General features: G+C 37.3%; 1 non-coding gene across 1 annotated transcript; it reads left to right on the top strand.

Annotated features, from left to right (window-relative positions):
- The first annotated feature begins 1,643 nt into the window (after positions 1–1,643).
- On the top strand, positions 1,644–1,750 carry LOC145013426 (small nucleolar RNA R71). Its single transcript, XR_013664986.1, has one exon. It is a non-coding gene; the product is annotated as a small nucleolar RNA R71 (small nucleolar RNA).
- Positions 1,751–12,171: the final 10,421 nt, after the last annotated feature.

Genomic DNA, 12,171 nt, shown 5'->3' with positions numbered 1-12,171 from the left:
AGTTCGTCAAGCATGTCGATTGAGAAAGTCGTGTCGTCACTACTCCTTGAGTACTTCATGGCTTGGTCTACCCCGAATGTCACTGAATCGTCCCCAACTCGCAATGTGAGCTTAGAATCTCTCATGTCTACGATAGCGCTAGCGGTGTTGAGGAAGGGCCTTCCAAGGATGATTGGCACTTGCAGATCCGCCTCCATGTCGAGAATGATGAAATCAGCCGGGAAGACAAATTTGTCTACTTTCACTAGCAAATCTTCACAAATGCCTCTTGGGAAAGTAACAGTCTTGTTTGCAAATGAATTGCCATTCGAATCGGCCTTGGCTCCGGGAGGTCCAGCTTCTTAAAGAACGAGTATGGCATAAGGTTCACACTTGCTCCAGAATCAGCTAAGGCATGAATTGCAGCCAAGTTGCCAAATTGGCAAGGTAAAGTTAAGCTCCCCGGATCACCCTTCTTCTTTGGTAATTTGTTTAGCATTGCGGCAGAGCAATTCTCGTTAAGCACTACCTTCTGCACTTCCTCCATCTTTCTTCTGTTAGTGAGGAGTTCCTTAAGGAACTTTGCATACTTGGGCATTTGCATGATGGCTTCAATGAAAGGAATGTTGATTTGAAGAGTTTTAATATGATCTAGAAACTTCTGATATTCCTCTTCCTGCTTCTCTTTCTTGGCTCGGGATGGGTATGGCATTGGAGGTTGGTAAGGTTTCAAGGGCGGCTGTTCATTTGTTTTAGCAGGGGTACTCGCCGAGTCCATCGGTCCTACTCGGCGAGTAGGACTCTCAGATTGTGAGTGTTGGTTTTCAACTTGTTCTTCCGTTCCTTCCTTCTGTGAGTCCTTGGTTGCTTCAGCTCGAATGGGGGCCAGGGGAGTAATGATCTTCCCACTTCTTGTGGTAACAATATTTACTTGTGCGCCTCGTGGGTTGTTCTCGGTTTTGCTAGGAAGCTCACCCGGTGACCTTTGGTTTAGTTGTTGAGCAAGTTGCCCAAGCTGCATTTCTATGTTGTGGATGGATGCTTGCTGGTTCCTGAGCATTGTTCTTGTTTCTTGGATAGCAGCATCATGGTCACTATGTCTTTTCTCGGAAGCGGCCACAAATTTAGTTAGCATATCTTCCAAGCTGGGCTTCTTCTCTTGCACCGGCTCCTCCTTTTGGTAAAAGCCTCTCCCTTTTTGTCTGTACTTCTCCTCCTTGGCCTTCTTATACTCTTCGTAAGGCAGCCACTCCTTCTTTTGTTTGCGCCAGTCCTCATCATACCGGTCACCACTCGAATAACATACTTGTGCCTTTTTGTTGCCGTTCTCATCCAAATCGCAATCTCTAGTGAGGTGAGGTCCATTGCAGTTTTCACAACCCACCCGTATGGCATGGATAGTTTGATCCATTTTGTCCATTCTCCTATCCATGGTTTTTAACATGGCCATGACCGCGGATAAATCTTCAGTAGCAGCGTACGCGGCTCCCCTCGTGACATCATTCCTAGGGTTGTGGTATTCTCTAGAGTGTTTAGAGAATTCTTCAATCAATTCTTTAATCACCAGGGGTGGATTCTTTGTAAGTGGTCCTTGTGAGTCTAGCAACTGCCGGGTCGTGACATTGACTCCATCATAAAAGATGGAAACTTCTTGCTGGCTGTTTAGATCATGGTGTGGGCAATTTCATAGCAGACTTTTGTACCTCTCCCATGCTTCATATAAAGACTCTCCAGCTTGTTGTTCAAAGTTTGCAATGGCCTTCTTGAGTTTGGCTATCTTGGATGGTGGGCAAAAGTGATCAATAAATTCTTCCTTCATTCTGGCCCAAGTAGTGACTGACCCGGGGGGAAGTGATTTGAGCCAGTCTTTAGCAGCACCCTTGAAGGTTACCGGAAGCATCCGAAGTAGTTGAGTTTCGCGGGTTACATTTGGAATGTTGAAGTAATCAGCAACATCATTTACTTCATCCAAATGTTTGTAGGCATCTTCATGATCTTTCCCATAGAAAGGTATTTCATTGAGTGAAGCTAGGATATGACCTTTTAGCTCGAAGGTAGCAGTTGCGGGAATTGTGGGTTGCACAAGTCCTGGGCCATGGTCCTCGCGCATCCTCTTCTTCCATTCTCCCATGGGAATTTCATCAATGTTAGCCATAGTAAATGCTAACTCTTCCTCCGATTCGGTTTCTTGTTCGTACTTTGCCTCCTCTTCTTCCTCGGTCTCGTATCCAATATCTTCTTGAATTGGTTCCTCAATTATCAAGGAAGCGCTAGAAGCTCCTGATTTACTGTAACACCCGTAGATCCGGGCTAGTCAATTTAAAGGCAATAGGGGTCAAAAACAACTTTTCGAAAAAAAGATTATTTAGAATAAATAATCTTAACCAAGTTGTAGAATATGTCACAAGGTTTCCGTACATATAAAGAACGCCGAAATCCGAGTTATAACGAAGAAGTTATGACCCGTCGAAGTTTCGCGTCGGAACCGGCACGGCGCCGGGAAGCGTAAATAGTAAATTTATGATAGAGAGAGATTTAGCCTTAGCGCTCTAAACGAAATTCGTAAAATATGTTAAACTAAGAACATCGATAAAAAGAACGCCCAAATCTGACTTCGTATGAAGAAGTTATGATTTTTCGAAGTTTCGGATTAGCGATGTACAACCCGAAATTCGAATTTTAGATCGATTGATTTTTAGCCGACACTACCTAAACAAGAATCGAAGATCTCGTTATTAGTAGCGTAACGATAAAAAGACAGACGAAAATGGACATCGGATAAAGAAGTTATGAGATTTTAACGGACCAATCCTGTCCCGGCCTGTTAAAAATATAACTTTAAAAATAAAGTCAAAATTAGCCGACGGAGTCTAAACGAAATTGTAGAGTACGTCTCCACCTACGCGTGGATATAAAGAACGTCAAAAACGGAGTTCGTATGAACGAATTACAAATTATAATAGCATATTTACGTATTAAAATAAAGTATAAATCATGTATACGTACACATATATATACATATGTATATATCATTAGAAAGGTATCGACGATGCGGTCATTATAAGACTAATGTTGAGTGCTTTCGACATTAGTTTAGTACAAATATCATTAAATCCATTTAAAATAGTATTATAGAGGGGTGTTTAGTTGTTTATATAACTAAAAGGTCATTAAGTAATTATGGAGGGTAGTTTTTGAAAATTCAATTACTATAAATAAGAGCCTTGGGCTCTCATATTTCTTGCACCATTTTCTTGATTCAAGAGTCTTTCTCTCCTTATCCCTCGAGCATTTCGGTCCCTCGTGATTCGATTTCTCTTTCTGTAGTTTTAGTATAGTAAGGTGAGCGCTGAAGCGCTGCACGAATCTTTCTTAGAAAGATTCAGCGACGAAGTTCTGCCCCTGCAGAGCCCAATCCTAGCTAAAATCCCCTTGAAAGTAAGTTATGCTTACCCTATTTTAAATATACTTTATATTTAAAATTAGTATTGTTATTATAAATTTATAATAAATATTTGAGCTATTATTATGACTTATATAAGTGTCGTTATAATATATTTTTAACTACTCGCGGTACGGGGAATCTGGTTTAAAGGGCCGCATAGGGTTGTTGGATTTCAGAAGTGCTATACGCCAAAATGGTTCTGCCCTCCGGTGTTTTATGTCTGGCCCCTGTCTGTACATAGTAGTTGGAAAGTATTGTTTAAACGCTTATATAATAATAATAATAAGACTAATAAATAGTGACGGTAATATTAGATTAAAATCTAGTGGTGATAATATTAGGTTTCGAAGCGCTGTCCGAGTACCGAGTCACCACCTTCTCAGGTGAGTGCATAGTCCCTTTCATCTTACACATAGATATGAAGTATTTTATATAAACTACGTGCTATGTGTGCATATTATCTGAATACTTGCTGTCTATGCCTGATGAACGTTTTATACATGTTTTAAAGAATTTAAGCTGTATACGTATTTTATATATACGAATATGTTGGGTATGAGATGGGTAGATGAATGATGAGAGATAGAAGATGATACATTGGCAGCTATAGACTTAGTGCCTATGGGACAAACACTGGTAGCTATGGACTTAGTACCTGTTAAACGTTGGTAGCTATGGATTTAGTACCTGTTGGGAATTGGTAGCTATGGACTTAGTACCTGTTGAACATTGGTAGCTATGGACTTAGTACCTATTAGATAAAGACTGGTAGTTATGGATTTAGTACCTGATGAATAGACCATAGCAGCTATGGAATTAGTGTTTTATGAACGAACATTGGCAGCTATGGATTTAGTGTCAGTCCTATAACCCTGGAGGTAAGGGACTTCGGAATAAACGAATGTAGGATAGATGACTCTTAGGTTAAATCCTTAAAGAGTAAAGAATATAATGGGGATGGGTAATTGGGTTGATTGTTTGATTGAACATAGTAATTATATTATTGTGGGTTGAAAACCCTATGTACTCACCAGGTTTCCCAACCTGACCCACTCAGTTTATGTATATCACAGGTGACGAAGTGAAGTGACATTACACTGAGAGATTTAAAAGAGATGTAGATCACTAGTGTAAATCATTGTAAGTTCTGTCTAAGCTTATGTTTCGGTATTAACGATGACATCCCAAACATTTTAAAATGAAATAAATACGTTTCTTCGAAAATGTTTTAATATCGTATTTACCATGTTTTTCTGGGAACAAATTCCGCAACCTTTTTATAAAATGAAGTACTCTGATTTTTATAAAGCATAAACAAAAATCGGTCTTTTCTGGCTGTGATTTTGGGGATGTCACATTTACTGCTCTTCTTTTTCCCAAAAACAGTCTTCAAGTTGGACAATGGTGATTTCTTTGGTGTGCTTGAACTCTCCACGTCCTTCCCTTTTTTTTCTTTCCAATGCGGATTCGGGGTCTTCAAACGGGAGTACCAGTGGTGTGTTTGCTCCTCTGGTCATGAAAGTCCTAAAATTGATCAAATAAAAAAAAACGTAAAAAGAACAAAAAGATTGTAAACAAATAAAAAAAATTGCTAACTAAACTGCTACTCGCCGAGTAGGTGCGAGTGCACTCGGCGAGTATCAGTGATATTTCAAAAAAAAAAATTTAAGTTTTAACCTAACTAAAACAGATACTAAAACCTAATTACTAGTTACTAAATTGCAATAAATGAACTTTATGCAAGTAAACTCACACAAAGGATCGAAAAAATTAGGAATTAGCTTAATTATTTAGAACCGTTCCCCGGCAACGGCGCCAAAAACTTGATGTGTGTAAATTCAACTAGTTTTATCCCTACTTTTTATTAATAATTTGAGCACACAAAGGCAATGAACCTGTCTTTAAGTGGTATAGATTGATAAGTGAGGTATCGAACTCAGGGAACGGCCAATTAAACTAATAGCTAATTTTAACTAAAACGAATAATAAAAGTAAAGGGTTTTTCTCTAGTTTTGCAAGACTAGAAACTTAGACAAACTAAATTAACTAATTAACTAAAGCAACAACTATTCACCAAATTTGATAAAGATGTTTCTATTTAGGTTCAACCAATTCACTCCTATGGTTATTTAAGTTAAGGTGGATTAATTTCTATTGGTTACCAATTATAATAGTTAGGTTCATATTCATTACTCCTAACCCTTAGACAATTAACTAATTTAAGCGTTGATCAAGTGTTTAAACTAATTAATTCCCTAGATTAATTATTTGGATTAAATAAGATTTGTAATGGTTAATTAAGTTATTAATTCAATTAACCTCTTGTTGATGGTTTCTCAAACAAGCTCACACATTAATCTTCCTATTTTCTTATTAATCTTAGTTTCATAATCATTACTTCTAAGCATATGTTTTAGCATTCACATAGACATATGAGGTTAACAATTAAGTGATGTTCATGCAACCTAATTGCCTTCCAATTAACAGAAAATAGTAGTGATTAATACATAAGGTTCTTTAACAAACTTAATTTAATAAATCACCAATAGACAATTAAGCAAAAATTAATAATTAAACCATAGGAGTTCTTTGGTATTCCCCAAACAGAAACAAAAACGAATTTAGCTCATAGTTGCAGTAGAAACAAACACAAAAACAAAGTTTATTAAAGCAAACATGTTTAATTCCTAAGTCTAAGTGGTAGAATTAACCTAATTGCTTGAATTCTTCCAACTCTTGAAGCTTAGGGTTCCTTAGCGCCTTCTGAACCTTTTAGTCGCAGCTAATCCTTCAAAAATCGCCAGGAATCCCTTCCCATGGGATAAGGATTCGTCTTTTATAGATATCCCAAAACAGGGGGTACTCGGCGAGTAGCAGAATCAACTCGCCGAGTAGGTCCATACTTATCCGTCTTGAATTAGCAGTCGTATTTATCTTCTGGCATATCGTTGTGTACTCGTTGAGTAGGGTCGATCTACTCGCCGAGTAGAACTCCTTCTTTCACTCTTTAATCTTCACTTGCTTTCCTTTTCTCCTTTTTGCCTCCAAGCATATCTTTTGGACTGAAAACACAATTCACAACATTTTAAGTATCTTTTGTCCACATTATTCACATAACTAATCAAAAATAACTAAGAATATATGTTAAACAATTAACTAATTATGCACATATCAATGATGAAATGGATTCAATTATGGGTAATGGAACTTGGGAGTTAGCTGATCTACCCAAGGGGAGAAGACCCATACGATCCAAATGGATATTCAAGAAGAAATATCATCCTGATGGATCCATATCTGCCTATAAAGCAAGGTTGGTTGCAAAGGGCTATAGGCAGCGAGAAGGGATCGATTATTTTGATACCTATGCCCCAGTTGCTAGAATTAGTTCAATTAGAACTCTCATAGCAATATCAGCTTTGAAATGATTGTACATTCATCAAATGGATGTGAAGACAGCCTTTCTGAATGCTTATCTCAAAGAGGAGATTTACCTGGAGCAACCTGAAGGTTTCGTAATACCTGGACAAGAAAACAAAGTGTGTAGACTTGTTAAGTCTTTGTATGAATTGAAGCAAGCTCCCAAACAGTGGCATGAGAGATTTGATACCATTGTGACAGTATTTGGTTTTTAGCACAACAATGCTGACAGGTGTATTTATTCTAAATATACACCTACTTATATAGTAGTTATATGTCTTTATGTTGATGATATGCTGATCATTGGCACTCATCTAGAAGGTATTCTTGAGACGAAGAAATACCTATCCTCGAACTTTAAGATGAAAGATCTTGGAGAAGTAGATACTATTCTTGGTTTCAAGGTGAAGAGGACAGGTGGTCAGATTTCTCTGAGTCAATCTCATTACATAGAGAAAATTCTAACAAAGTTTCTGTTGGATAAGGTGTCTAAGTCCATAACTTATTTGGTATATACTTGACCCGACCCGGCATGGTCCATTTGGGTTGCATTTCATCCAAACTATTTATGGATAATTTTATGAGAGTTATTATAAGTTATAATATATTAATATGAAGTCATGTTATTTAATTAGTCTTAGTCTTAAATTAATTAGGAATTAATTTAGAGATTAAAAGGAAGACTAATTAGATTATGGGCTATTGGTTTTATATGGTGTGGGCTAACACTCATTTGTTAATGGGCTAGGCTTGTATGGAAGTCCATGGATGATCCATGGATCTTTTAACCCATGGATCCTTGGAAAAGGAAAGGTCATGGGTTATTAGGGTTTCACCCTAACCATGCACACTATATAAGCATGCTTATGTTGCATGAAATGGCTAGCTAGTATGTGTGTTTGTGTGTGGCCGATTTTATAAGTGTGTATACACTCTCTCAAAGTTTTCCAAGAGTTTGTGGTGATTTGTGATTCCATTTGAGGCATTCACACTATTGGTGCTTGGCCCTCAAACTCCTTAGAAATCAAACTCATCATCAAAAGGTATGTAATCTCATCTAATTCTTTTATGTTTAAAAGTACCCCATGCCATGTTAGATAGGTTATGAACCTTGGAAAAATTATTATTTTGCATGTATTTAGACAAACATAGATCCAAGGTTTATTAGGGTTGCATGCACACTTAGGAAGTGTTAGATTGCTCAAAACCCAACAGTTTCAACATTTGAACATTAAGGAATTCAATACTCCTTTTGATTCAAGTGTAAAACTGAAGGTGAATTCTGGTCGAGCAGTGGCTCAACTGGAATATGCTAGTGCAGTAGGAAGTATGATGCATGCTACTCACTGCACGCGACCTGACATCGCATTCGTTGTAAGCAAATTGAGTCAGTACACAGTTAATCCAGGGACGGAGCACTGGAAGGCAGTGGGTAGAGTACCAGGATACCTGAAAAGGACAAGTACTTTTGAGTTGACATATTCTTCATCTAATGAAATACTTGAAGGTTATTCTGATGCCAGCTGGATTGATCACATTAGTGATTAAAAATCAACAAGTGGTTGGATTTATACTCTATCTGGTGGTGCTATTTCTTGGGCAAGCAAGAAACAAACATGCATAACTCATTCAACGATGGAAGCGAAGCTAATTGCCTTAGCAGCAGCTGGCAAAGAGGCAGAGTGGATTCGAGATCTACTCATGGATATCCGTTTCTGGGATGTTCCGATGCCTTCAATACCTATGTACTGTGACAGTGATGCCACACTGTCTAAAGTATATAATGCGGTATATAATGGGAAGTCAAGACATGTAGGTCTGCGACACAATTTTGTGAGACAACTAATTGAAAGTGGTACTATCAAGGTTGTCTATGTCAAGATAAGTAAGAACTTGGCAGATCCGTTTACCAAACCTCTGACAAGAGATTTGGTTACATCTACCACGAGAGTCATTGGTCTAAAACCACAATAGAATCGTTTAGTGATGGAAACCCAACTTGACATTAGTGCTCCTAATTTTCAAGTTTAACGGGTAACAACGAAATCACTAACGATAGAAGGTACTATCATTCATGATAGATCCATGTGAGGTAGGATAGTACGTCGTTGCCTAGAACGAGGTTGAGTTACGACTCTTAACATAGTTTTAGAGACATCTAAGCAACGAAGATGTTGTAAAACTTTGCCTATATGATCTAGAGGTGGTGCCGCCTCAAGTGAAGATTAGTGGTTATCTTCTAGAGGGTCATAAAAAGGATTTATAGCGCATGGCCATAATAGCGCTCAAGGAGAACACAAATATGACTTGTGATGTGTGGGGGTAAACCGCAGAGATCATTTAGGTTCATGGTTTAAACCTATAAGGATACCATTGAATCGGTCTCTTCTTGTTTGTTCTCATTAAACTAGGGTTTAATCTTCGTGACTCCCAAGTGACATCATATGTCTGAGTGAAAGGAAACTTACCAACTTGGTGGGGGATTGTTGGAACTTTATATATAAAGGAATTGCAAGTTAGCAATTTCCTTTGTATCCCACATTGGTGGGGGGAAGAAACTTTTGTGGGTTTATAAGCCTATTCCCTTGGTAAGCCTTTAAAGGCTTTAGTGGATCAAAGGAATGGGCCAATCCTACGCGCGCGCCTAGCCTAGCCTAGCACTAGCCGACGTCGCGAGTGCGCGAAATGGCGTGATTTAGGCGCACTTTGCACTTCGCACGACGCATCAGGAGCTGGGAACTGAGGAGCTTTTATTTTTGACGAGTTCGGGTCAAGCCGGTTTGACCGATCCGGTCAAATGGTTGACCACCGTTGACTTCGTGGAGGCCAAGTCAGGGTATTCTAGAAGGATCAGGAAACGACTTACTTGGAGAGCAAGCTGTCGCCCTAGGGTTTCTGGGGCCAGCCTATGGGGGCCCGTTTGATGCCTTCTAGGGTTACGATACCTATAAATACAGCTCCCTAGAAGCTGTATGGATACTCTAGAAATCTGAAAGCTTCCTCCCTCTCTCTGCGTTTTTTCCCTAGTTTCCAAGTAGTCGGTTTTGTGTTTATCGATTTCCAGTGCTGTTGGACTATCAATAAAGCTGCATTAAATCCTGGGGTTTTACTCTGATGCTTACAGCCAGTACGAGCGAAGTAAAAACCTTTAAGGACAGGAGTCTGATCCGTGCAGTTGTTTCAAGATCAAGATCAGCAATCAACAGGTCGGTTTTACTTTTTTGTCTTGTGTTTAATTCGTCCAATAACAGGACAGTCTTCTTCTACCTTTCTTATAATCGGATCTAATCGAGAAGGATAGATCTGGTTTCTGGACGAAACTCGGTAAATATAATAATAATAATAATAATTGGATCTATAATTCGCAACTAATCGACATATAATTCTCAATATTATTTGTCAGTTTTCTTGCGCGTCTATTAGTTTGTTATTTACAACAAAATATGCATGCATACATATATATGAATCAGCAGTAATAAAAAATCAATAATAAAAAAACGTTGAATCTTTTTTTAGTCTAGATATGACTTACGTAAATATATTTGGAACCCCAAGATGATCTCTCCAAAAGAGTCCTTGTGGAGAGAATGAGAACTCTAACATATATAGTCACTTATATTAGTGTGTCGCACCGATGTGAGATACACTAACACTCACCTTCAGAGTCGGAGGCTCGATGATGATATACAGGGATGTGCTAAGTTATAGGGGTGCGGGACGCCGACTCTGATACCATGTAAATATATTTGGAACCCCAATATTGTCTCTCCAAAAGAGTTATTATAGAGAGAAGAGGAACTCCAATATATATATATATATATATATATATATATATATATGTGTGTGTGTGTGTGTGTGTGTCATATCGATGTAGGATACACTAACAATATAGACATTGTATTTCGTTAATATTTTATGGTTTTGATTTTAAAAAACGATGTTGATTAATAGTTCTCAAGGTCACACAAATCTCTTGATTCTCAAAAAGACTTTTATATATATATATATATATATATATATATATATATATATATATATATATATATATATATATATATATATAGAGAGAGAGAGAGAGAGAGAGAGAGAGAGAGAGGTTCCGTTGAGATTAAAAATAAAATAGAGATCTTTGGATTCAACTTCAGTCATATATTTCACATTTGTCGCTCTAACTCTTTTGTGTATCGGTACGACAAGCCTGTTATAATCATAAATGATTATATAACGTCGTCCGTTCATTTCTCCTCTGCCATCATCCACACCACCACAATTGTCACTGCCACCAACGCTACCACCACCTCTTACACCAGCCGACTTCACTACTGTTCCGTCACTTATACCACTGTCATCTCTTTTGTCACCAAGTGTTATAATCATATATGATTACCCAACCTGTGAACATACAAATATTTATAATCATTTATGGTTATACATATACGTATAAACATGTATAATCATATATGATTATATATCTCTATTACATAATTATTTATGATTAGATGTTGCTAGAGCGTTAGAGCAGCAAATAAGAAATATATGACTGAAGTTCAAGCTCAAGATCTCTATTTTTTTTTTTTTAATTTCATTTGAACCTTTTCATATATATATATATATATATATATATATATATATATATATATATATATATATATATATATATATATATTAGTGACAGATGGCCCTCGATTGCTAAACCTATAGTAATTAATCATCTTTAGTTGTTTATAATTGATGTTTTGTCCGCGTGGATCCCGTTACTTACTAGTATTTTTAATTGAAATTTGGTCAAACAATGCAGTTTTGGAACTTTTTTTACTGGTTTATTTAAACTTTGTGTCAGAGTTTATTTGATTAATTTCACTGAGACCACGAAGCAAGACCAAGGTCTTGTGGGGTATTAAGTGATTGTTTTACTCTATCTTGTGTGCAGGCTTTATAATGGTTAGAGGCATTCAAGATTCTTAAATCTTGATGCACATGATCTTTAAAGGCTATAGCCCCCTTTTCTGTACCAAGGAACAAGTTTTAATTCCTAATATGCAAATCCTTTGGAATTGAGAATTTCATGTTTTCGGGAAAAACAATTTTATCAATCTTAGAAGCATTATCTTCAAGAGGTTAAAAACAACCAAGATTTTTAGCAATGTACAAATTTTAATGTAGGTCAAAATGCATTACTGAAGTGGCTAGAGGTACAAGTGAACAATGCATATACACTTATACAAAGTCTAGCAATGAAACTTTCCCAAATGTTGCCATACCCTATAATTATGTTACCTTATTTTTAAGTATAAAAAGTGGCAGATCCCATATGCTACATAATCACT

The sequence above is a fragment of the Lactuca saligna genome, chromosome 8 (genome assembly GCF_052625555.1).
Source record: "Lactuca saligna cultivar CGN05327 chromosome 8, ASM5262555v1, whole genome shotgun sequence".
Lineage (NCBI taxonomy): Eukaryota > Viridiplantae > Streptophyta > Magnoliopsida > Asterales > Asteraceae > Lactuca > Lactuca saligna.
This window is presented reverse-complemented; position numbering and strand designations above follow the sequence as displayed.